Source organism: Rutidosis leptorrhynchoides, chromosome 11, assembly GCF_046630445.1.
Source record: "Rutidosis leptorrhynchoides isolate AG116_Rl617_1_P2 chromosome 11, CSIRO_AGI_Rlap_v1, whole genome shotgun sequence".
NCBI lineage: Eukaryota > Viridiplantae > Streptophyta > Magnoliopsida > Asterales > Asteraceae > Rutidosis > Rutidosis leptorrhynchoides.
The window spans coordinates 74505989-74517925 of NC_092343.1; positions in this window are offsets into that span (position 1 = coordinate 74505989).

Genomic DNA, 11937 nt, shown 5'->3' on the forward strand with positions numbered 1-11937 from the left:
CGTTTAGATCTTCCGCCTCAATTGAACTCCGTTCATCCTACTTTCCATGTATCTAACTTGAAAAAGTGTCTTGCCGAACCCGATATCGTCATCCCTCTCGAAGAACTTACTATTGATGACAAACTTCATTTTGTGGAAGAACCGGTTGAAATTGTGGACACCTCCGTCAAGACATTGAAACAAAGCCGAATCCCGATTGTCAAGGTTCGTTGGAATGCCAAAAGAGGACCCGAGTTTACTTGGGAAAGACAAGATCAAATGCAAAGGAAGTATCCTCATCTATTCGTGAATTCGGAAACGCAAGATCTCGAGGAAGAAACAACGACTACTACGCCTACTTAAATTTCGGGACGAAATTTCTTTTAAGGAGTAGGTAATGTAACATCCCGCCTTTTTCCATTTACTTTTCCGTTATACTAATATAAAGTCCGTTATATGTTTATAACATCTCCCGTTGATACGCGTTTTAAATTATCTCGTTTAGGTAATTCCCGCACCCGAACGAAAGTTGAGGGACTAAACTTGACAAGGGATCAAACCCTTGACTAGGTCAAAGGGTCAAACCCCTTTCACCCATTCATTTCCACCTCCATCTCTCTCTCTTTCTCTCTAGCAAGAACACACACTCAAAACCAAATTCATTCAATCATCATCTAAATTCGATCTAGGAGGCTTACAACAAAATAAACTACATATTTGTGATCCTCTCTTCATCCTCTTCATTTTGGTACCAACTTCATCTCATTTGGGTAACTTTCTAAAATCACTAGATTTTGTGTTCTTGATGTTTTTAACTTATAAAAGTGTTAATTAGTGTCTATGGCTCAAGTCTAACACGAATATATGATTTATATGCTCGATCTCGTTATTTTAGTGTAACTAGCATGAACTTGAATTTTGGTGTGTTGTTCTTGAATTTTGGATGATCATATGTTGTTAGATGTTAAAAGTTGATGTTTTAATTGTGTTACTAGCATCACTAGCTTCAATTTGATGTGTAGGTTGCCTTAGAAAACTTCATGAACTTGATTAGTGATTTTGGTGAATTTGGGTTAGGGTTTGATGAACTTGAAATGGACTTTTGATGCATTGAATGCCATGGATTATTATTGGTAAGTGTTTAGTTGGATTGTATGCTTGATTACCTTCGAAACGGCATATCATTCATGTAAATTGGTTACCCGAATCATTGAATTGCATTTATGAACTTGTATGCGGTTAATGTTAAGCATTAGATGCGGTTTTGGTTGTTGTAATAGGTATATTGATTGATGAAAAGTGCTTAGTTGCGTTCCTTGTCGAAAGAGCTTTCCGATGATATAAAATACATGTTCTAATTGTTTGCGGATCATAAAATGTGATTGTTTGTGTTTTGGTTCGTCCATTTGAGGAATACAGCAGACAGGGCCTGGGAAAAGATCAGGACGCCGTCCAGATACTTGGGACGCCGTCCCACCTTTTGAAACGGGACGCCGTCTAGCTTCTCAGGACGCCGTCCCAACCTTAAAACCGGGACGCCGTCTAGCCATTTGGGACGCCGTCCCATTTGGCTAAAACTGGCTGTTTGCTTTGGTCATTTGACATGAAAATGTTTGCTATGCTACGGACCTCCGATTAACATGAAACTTGGCCAACATGCTCATATATGATTATATAACTTAGAAAAATTGTCGGATATCCAACCCGACCCCGTTGACTTTTCTGTTGACTTTGACCCGACCAAGTTGACTTTTAATCAAACTTAACCAAATAATTGTGCAATCGTTCTAACATGTTTTTATACTTGTACCTTGCATGAAACATGACAATTTGATTCACATGCTATTAGGATCGAGTCTTAACGAGCCATAGGACTAATTGAACATCTTTGACCTATCGTGTTTACCGTTATTGATACGACCTATTTGTTTAGGTCAAGACTAGCATTGTTCTTTGCACACGTTTACTTGTCAAAGTACTTTACTACTCGTGCACTCAAGGTGAGATCATAGTCCCACTTTTACTCTTTTTGAACTTACATTTGGGATGAGAAAACATAAACATTTCTTTTACTAAGTGAACACAAGTACAGGAAAACAAACATTCTACATACGAGTTTAGAACAAAATCCTCAATTCGATTATCATTAGTTACACTTGCCGGGTGTAAGCGAGAACTTATGTTGTATGGATCCATATGGGTTTGACAAACCCTCATTCAAACGGTTCGCTACCGTTTACGAATGAAATATATTTTCGAGAAACAGTGTATGTTCTAGCACTAAGTGATGGGGTTCAATGGAAGGAAACGTTAAGCATTGATAATTGGGTGCTCGTGAAACAAACTTTTGGAATGTATTACTATTATTTCATTGATGCAAATCTTGTGGTTCACTTGTACTTACTTACTTAAACCTATGATTTCACCAACGTTTTCGTTGACAGATTTCTATGTTTTTCTCAGGTCCTTGAACGATACATGATACATGCTTCCGCTCATTATTTGATACTTGCATTGGATGTCGAGTATATGTGCATTTCATGGAGCGTCTTTTGACTTTACTTTAAACCGTGTCGCCTAGATTTCATTCGTATTATAACGTTGTAACTTAACTATTGGTTGAACAATTCTTGTAAACTTTGGGAAAAATCTTTATTTTGAAATGAAGGCGACATATTTTGGTCAAACTTTGTCTTAAAGACTTATGACCACGTAACGGGACCTAAGTAGACGGCGCCGTCAAACATGATTTGGTCGGGTCGCCACATGCATTAACGCATAAAGGGATGAAATTTGAATGGAATGATGAACAAGAGAAAGCGTTTCAGTTATTGAAGAAAAAGCTAACTACGGCACCTATATTGTCATTGCCTGAAGGGAATGATGATTTTGTGATTTATTGTGATGCATCAAAGCAAGGTCTCAGTTGTGTATTAATGCAACAAACGAAGGTGATTGCTTATGCGTCTAGACAATTGAAGATTCACGAACAAAATTATACGACGCATGATTTGGAATTAGGCGAGGTTGTTTTTGCATTAAAGACTTGGAGGCACTACTTATATGGGGTCAAAAGTATTATATATACCGACCACAAAAGTCTTCAACACATATTTAATCAGAAACAACTGAATATGAGGCAGCGTAGGTGGATTGAATTATTGAATGATTACGACTTTGAGATTCGTTACCACCCGGGGAAGGCAAATGTGGTAGCCGATGCCTTGAGCAGGAAGGACAGAGAACCCATTCGAGTAAAATCTATGAATATAATGATTCATAATAACATTACTACTCAAATAAAGGAGGCGCAACAAGGAGTTTTAAAAGAGGGAAATTTAAAGGATGAAATACCCAAAGGATCGGAGAAGCATCTTAATATTCGGGAAGACGGAACCTGGTATAGGGCTGAAAGGATTTGGGTACTAAAATTTGGAGATATGAGAGAAATGGTACTTAGAGAAGCTCATAAAACCAGATACTCAATACCTCCTGGAACGGGGAAGATGTACAAGGATCTCAAGAAACATTTTTGGTTGCCGGGTATGAAAGCCGATGTTGCTAAATACGTAGGAGAATGTTTGACGTGTTCTAAGGTCAAAGCTGAGCATCAGAAACCATCAGGTCTACTTCAACAACCCGAAATCCCGGAATGGAAATGGGAAAACATTACCATGGATTTCATCACTAAATTGCCAAGGACTGCAAGTGGTTTTGATACTATTTGGGTAATAGTTGATCGTCTCACCAAATCAGCACATTTCCTGCCAATAAGAGAAGATGACAAGATGGAGAAGTTAGCACGACTGTATTTGAAGGAAGTCGTCTCCAGACATGGAATACCAATCTCTATTATCTCTGATAGGGATGGCAGATTTATTTCAAGATTCTGGCAGACATTACAGCAAGCATTAGGAACTCGTCTAGACATGAGTACTGCCTATCATCCACAAACTGATGGGCAGAGCGAAAGGACGATACAAACGCTTAAAGACATGCTACGAGCATGTGTTATTGATTTCGGAAACAGTTGGGATCGACATCTACCATTAGCAGAATTTTCCTACAACAACAGCTACCATTCAAGCATTGAGATGGCGCTTGAAGCACTTTATGGTAGAAAGTGCAGGTCTCCGATTTGTTGGAGTGAAGTGGGGGATAGACAGATTACGGGTCCGGAGATTATACAAGAAACTACCGAGAAGATCATCCAAATTCAACAACGGTTGAAAACCGCCCATAGTCGACAAAAGAGCCACGCTGACATTAAAAGAAAAGATATAGAATTTGAAATTAGAGAGATGGTCATGCTTAAAGTTGCACCTTGGAAAGGCGTTGTTCGATTTGGTAAACGAGGGAAATTAAATCCAAGGTATATTGGACCATTCAAGATTATTGATCGTGTCGGACCAGTAGCTTACCGACTTGAGTTACCTCAACAACTCGTAGCTGTACATAACACTTTCCATGTCTCGAATTTGAAGAAATGTTTTGCTAAAGAAGATCTCACTATTCTGTTAGATGAAATCCAAATCAACGAAAAACTCCAATTCATCGAAGAACCCGTCGAAATAATGGATCGTGAGGTTAAAAGACTTAAGCAAAACAAGATACCAATTGTTAAGGTTCGATGGAATGCTCGTAGAGGACCCGAGTTCACCTGGGAGCGTGAAGATCAGATGAAGAAGAAATACCCGCATCTATTTCCAGAAGATTCGTCAACACCTTCAACAGCTTAAAATTTCGGGACGAAATTTATTTAACGGGTAGGTACTGTAGTGACCCGAACTTTTACATGTTTATATATATTAATTGAGATTGATATTTACATGATTAAATGTTTCCAACATGTTAAGCAATCAAACTTGTTAAGACTTGATTAATTGAAATATGTTTCATATAGGCAATTGACCACCCAAGTTGATCGGCGATTCACGAACGCTAAAACTTGTAAAAACGACATGACGATATATATATGGATATACATATGGTTAACATGAGATTATGATAAGTAAGTATCTCCATAAGTATATTAACAATGAGTTATATACATATAAACAAGACTACTAACTTAAGGATTTCGAAACGAGACATATATGTAACGATTATCGTTGTAACGACATTTAAATGTATATATATATCATATTAAGATATATTAATATATCATAATATCATGATAATATAATAATTTAACATCTCATTAGATATAATAAACAATGTGTTAACAACATTAATTGAGATCGTTAACTTAAAGGTTTCAAAACAACACTTACATGTAACGACTAACGATGACTTAACGACTCAGTTAAAATGTATATACATGTAGTGTATTTAGATGTATTAAAATACTTTTAGAAGACTTCAAGACATATATCAAAACACTCATACTTAACGAAAATGGTTACAGTTACTTTTCCATTCTTTTCTTTCATCAAGAATTCTAGTCGTATTCTTACCCGTATTATACACAGCTTCAAAACGTACTTACTATGAGTATATACCAATAGGAACTAGCATGAGATTCCACTCTTGATTATGTCATGTATGACTAATCAATTTTAAATTCTACCATGAGCTATTCAACTAACTAGAACTCCTTTTAACCCCACTCACCACTCACCAATTACCACTCATCATTCACTCCATTTTACTTCCAATTCTCTTTCTAATTCTCTCTCAACACACACACACTATTATGAATATATTTTTCCAGTAGTTAATCATCATCTTCATCAAAAATCACTTCAAGAATCAAGTTATAATCATCATAGGAAGAACACTTCAAGAACACTTCAAAAATCCCTTCAAGTTTACTAATTTACTTCCAAGCTTTCTAATCCATTCCAAGTAATCATCTAAGATCAAGAAACCTTTGTTATATACAGTAGGTTATCTTTCTTATTCAAGGTAATATTCATATTCAAACTTTGATTCAATTTCTATAACTATAAACTATCTTAATTCGAGTAAAAATATTACTTGAACTTGTTTTTGTGTCATGATCTTACTTCAAGAACTTTCAAGCCATCCAAGATCCTTTGAAGCTAGATCATTTCTTGTCACTTCCAGTAGGTTTACCTACTAAACTTGAGGTAGTAATGATGTTCATAACATCATTCAATTCATACATATAAAGCTATCTTATTCGAAGGTTCAAACTTGTAATCACTAGAACATAGTTTAGTTAATTCTAAACTTGTTCGCAAACAAAAGTTAATCCTTCTAACTTGATTTTTAAAATCAACTAAACACATGTTCTATATCTATATGATATGCTAACTTAATGATTTAAAACCTGGAAACACGAAAAACACCGTAAAACCGGATTTACGCCGTCGTAGTAACACCGCGGGCTGTTTTGGGTTAATTAATTAAAAACTATGATAAACTTTGATTTAAAAGTTGTTATTATGAGAAAATGATTTTTATTATGAACATGAAACTATATCCAAAAATTATGGTTAAACTCAAAGTGGAAGTATGTTTTCTAAAATGGTCATCTAGACGTCGTTCTTTCGACTGAAATGACTACCTTTACAAAAACGACTTGTAACTTATTTTTATGAATATAAACCTATACTTTTTCTGTTTAGATTCATAAAATAGAGTTCAATATGAAACCATAGCAATTTGATTCACTCAAAACGGATTTAAAATGAAGAAGTTATGGGTAAAACAAGATTGGATAATTTTTCTCATTTTAGCTACGTGAAAATTGGTAACAAATCTATTCCAACCATAACTTAATCAACTTGTATTGTATATTATGTAATCTTGAGATACCATAGACACGTATACAATGTTTTGACCTATCATGTCGACACATCTATATATATTTTAGAACAACCATAGACACTCTATATGTGAATGTTGGAGTTAGCTATACAGGGTTGAGGTTGATTCCAAAATATATATAGTTTGAGTTGTGATCAATACTGAGATACGTATACACTGGGTCGTGGATTGATTCAAGATAATATTTATCGATTTATTTCTGTACATCTAACTGTGGACAACTAGTTGTAGGTTACTAACGAGGACATCTGACTTAATAAACTTAAAACATCAAAATATATTAAAAGTGTTGTAAATATATTTTAAACATACTTTGATATATATGTATATATTGTTATAGGTTCGTGAATCAACCAGTGGCCAAGTCTTACTTCCTGACGAAGTAAAAATCTGTGAAAGTGAGTTATAGTCCCACTTTTAAAATCTAATATTTTTGGGATGAGAATACATGCAGGTTTTATAAATGATTTACAAAATAGACACAAGTACGTGAAACTACATTCTATGGTTGAATTATCGAAATCGAATATGCCCCTTTTTATTAAGTCTGGTAATCTAAGAATTAGGGAACAGACACCCTAATTGACGCGAATCCTAAAGATAGATCTATTGGGCCTAACAAACCCCATCCAAAGTACCGGATGCTTTAGTACTTCGAAATTTATATCATATCCGAAGGGTGTCCCGGAATGATGGGGATATTCTTATATATATGCATCTTGTTAATGTCGGTTACCAGGTGTTCACCATATGAATGATTTTTATCTCTATGTATGGGATGTGTATTGAAATATGAAATCTTGTGGTCTATTGTTACGATTTGTTATATATAGGTTAAACCTATAACTCACCAATATTTTTGTTGACGTTTAAAGCATGTTTATTCTCAGGTGAATACTAAGAGCTTCCGCTGTTGCATACTAAAATAAGGACAAGATTTGGAGTCCATGTTTGTATGATATTGTGTAAAAACTGCATTCAAGAAACTGATTTCGATGTAACACATTTGTATTGTAAACCATTATGTAATGGTCGTGTGTAAACAGGATATTTTAGATTATCATTATTTGATAATCTACGTAAAGCTTTTTAAACCTTTATTTATGAAATAAAGGTTATGGTTTGTTTTAAAAATGAATGCAGTCTTTGAAAAACGTCTCATATAGAGGTCAAAACCTCGCAACGAAATCAATTAATATGGAACGTTTTTAATCAATAAGAACGGGACATTTCAACGTCCACGCCCATTCCCATTACCATAAGGATGGTTTCTACCATAGTTATGGCTTTTGGCATGATGATGGCGATGGTTATTATAACCACGACCTTGCCCGCGTCCTTGTCCCTGTTTATAATTATTTGCAGTATTTGCTTCAGGGATTGCAAGTGTACCAGTAGGACGGGATTGCTGATTTTTCATTAATAGCTCATCATTTTGCTCTGCAACCAAGAGATATGAATTAAGTTCAGGATATGTGTTGAACTTTAGCATTCTCAAATTTCTTTGCACTGTGATGTTGGCAGCATTCATTGTGGAGAAAGTTTTCTCCAACATGTCTGCATCACTTATTTCATGTTCACAGAATTTAAGTTGTGAGACTGTATTATACAGAGCTGAGCTGTATTCATTTACTTTCTTAAAGTCTTGGAACCTTAATGTTCTCCATTGATCCATAGCAGCTGGAAGTAAAATTTCTCTTTGATTATTGAATCTGCTTTTGAGACCTTCCCATAAAACATGGGGATCTTCTACAGTCACATAATTATTTTTTAAGTATTCATCAATATGTTGATGAATAAAGCAACATGCCGTTGCTTGTTCTTTTTCAGAACAAGTGTTGTTTTCATTTATGGTTTCAAGAATGCCCATTGATTTAAGATGCATTTTTACTTTTATAACCCATGGCATGTAGTTGTTTCCCGTTGATTCTAAAGGAGTAAATTTAAGCTTTTCCAGATTCGACATTTTCTATTATTAAAAATTAAAATAAACAACATGATAAATTAGAGTCAATTTATATTCATAAATATATAAACATTAAACATAAATTTAATATAACATAAATGATAAGTAGGCGACAGTGTCGACCATATGTAAGCAATCATAAATAAATGTTATATAACATAAATGATAATTAGGTGACAGTGTCGACCATATAAATGTTAGATAATAGAAATATAAATGTTAGTAACATAAATGATAATTAGGCGACAGTGTCGACCATATATTATTCAGGTGGTATAACCGACCATATATCATTTAGGTGGCAGAGCCAACCATAATTAGTAGTAAGATTATCGTGCTGATAACGTGTTATAATTCAGTAGGCTTATAACTACCTTTAGTGGTTTGATTCTTGATTAAGAATGCTAATAATGAAGTGTAAGAACAAAGATGATAATGGAGAGAAAGAAAGAAACACTTTGTAACTGTGAGAAAATGGTGCAAGTTTAATGCTTGCATTCATGGCTATTTATAGCAAAAATATCACAAGTTTAGGTAATACAATAATATTACTTTTGTGTATCAATAATTGACTATCCATTTTTATATATATATTTATATATTATAACAATATTATATATTTTGGCCGTCAAGCAATTGTCTTACCATTCGGCTGTCGCCAACATCGATATATCTTTCCTAGTTTTTTTTTCTTCCCCTTTTCCATCATGCGACCGTAATCGAATAATCGGCGTGGGGACGAGCTGCCTAGCATGACTATGTTCCGAAACCCGAAAACAAAGAGATAAAACGAAAAAAAAGTCATCTTTTTTGCAGCATTGAAGAAGATTGATACCAATGACAAAAATTCTCTGCCTAAGTCCTGCTCATTCTTTAAGCAAAGCAAGCCACTCTGTGTTAAAAAAAACTTTACGAAAAACGAAATGCAGTCAAGCAATATGCAACTACATCAGCGAGAATCAGTTTATTCAGTATAACAAATAAGGAAAAAAAGAGTTAATTTTGTTTATTTGTTAGAGTTTTTCTTTTCAATCCGAACTTTCGCGATATCGCCGTTCGGACTGCGGGGAGTATTAGATAATATGTTAGGCCCTAGTCGAATATGTATTATGGGCTTAGGGTCCATTAAGGTTTGATTATGTTTATAATCTTGTACTCTAAGACCATAATACATATTGGAGTTGAGCCTAACATATTATCTAATAGTTTCATCAAGTAGCGAAGCGTGTTTAACTTTTCTAACACATCCACAACAAGATTATTATAGGTGGCCAAAGCCAAGCCTGTTGAAACGGTCCCGAAAAATTTGAATATCATAGGCCCATTTGACTGTAGCCCATGGTGCGTTAAAAGAGTTAAAAAAGTTCAAATAGCAGAGAGTCGAAAAAGCGAAGTATAATCGAAAACACATGGGTGTGATATAGAAAAAAATGACTATTTATGGGTTTTTTACAAACAGCTTATTGGCCCAATTAACTTATTATGTCCCCATAAAAGCATTTTTTTTAAACGGCAAGATTTGCACTAGTGTATTATTTATTTCAACGATACCCATCATTTGCACACACACACACGCGTTCGGGAAGAAACCCGAATCGCATTATAGGAACCAGATCTTTTAACCATCCCGAGGGGTAGGCGGACCGGGTTTGAATCCTGAATGGATCCGGGAAAAAATGCCCCTGAGTTCAATCTGGATATCTATATTATACAAAGTTTGTTGAAATTGTGCATAATTACTTGTTTCAAATGATCCATGTAAAAGGTTTTATATGTTGATGAGTTATACAATCTTGTTTGTCATCCAATAAAAAACAAAATTGTAATTACTTAGTTTAGGGCAGATTAGTCATTTTTTTATTCGGTCGGATCAATAGACCGTTATTCATTCAAAGATTACTCCATATAGTTACTTATTATATGTTCATATTATCATCTTTATCTATATGAGACTTAAGCCCAACTACAATGCAGCGTCACCATGATGATTTGGCAATTTCGATGCCACATGACGCCGTTAACGCGGCTTCAAAACTAACGTTGACGGGGCGTCAGTTACGCTCCCGACGGAAAAAAGACGTTTGAACACGTGGCGGCTTGTGATTGGATGAATTTTTTGATCGTTTTTTCAAATGGTAATATTACACACACACACACACACGCACACACACACACACACACACACACACACACACACACACATATATATATATATATATATATATATATATATATATATATATATATATATATATATATATATATATATATATATATATATATATATATATATATATATATATGAATACCACAATACCTAACTCATTTTTCATTTCCCCAATTCAGTTTAATATATAACGGGATCTTAAAAATTAGTTTCCAATTCGACGAAGAAGGCGAAATTATTACAGACTTCATTCAAAATTATATGATAGATCGACCCAAGCATATCACAAGATCTGGAATCTACATTGAGAAGGAGTGTAAGGTTGTCGCGCAACGCTTATGTAATGATTATTATTCGGACACTCCGAAAGTATCCCCCTAAACTATTTAAAAGACGCTTTTGTATGCGGTGACAATTGTTCCTCCGAATTTCAAAAGGTATTATTCAGAAGGTAATTCTCGATAGTATTGCTTATAACCAAATATATTCAAAAGCTAAAAAAGAATTCAACAAAGTAAGAAAAACTCGGATCGTTTAAACATACCTCTCGTTGCACCTCTATTACACATGATAAACCCATAACACCCATCTCAAATAAACATATTTTGGCAAAGATAAACTTGGTGTTTGGTTTGGATCTTTCAAATTTCTATTCACCAAATGCTTGGCCAGAAACATCCACAAAATCCGTAAACCAGTCCAGATCAAGAACAATGAGTTCTCATCGAAAGGTAAGGAAAACCGAAAATTTAGATCAAGATCCAATCCCAATCTGTCCACAAGAAATCTAAAAGCATAATTGGGCATATAGAACTTGGCAAGAACATTTGGAATATGTTTGGGCAGTGTCCAACAATATTTGGTCATTGTTCTTCTCTTAATTAGATATTTGTTCTTAAATAACAATATCTATGAACATTCGAGGCTTTGGTCAAGAAGTGAAAATAAAGTGGTTTAAGTTATTTGCCGTAAAGTTAATCATGTGATAGCAAGTCAACATGAAACAAAGTGTGGACAATACAATGATTTT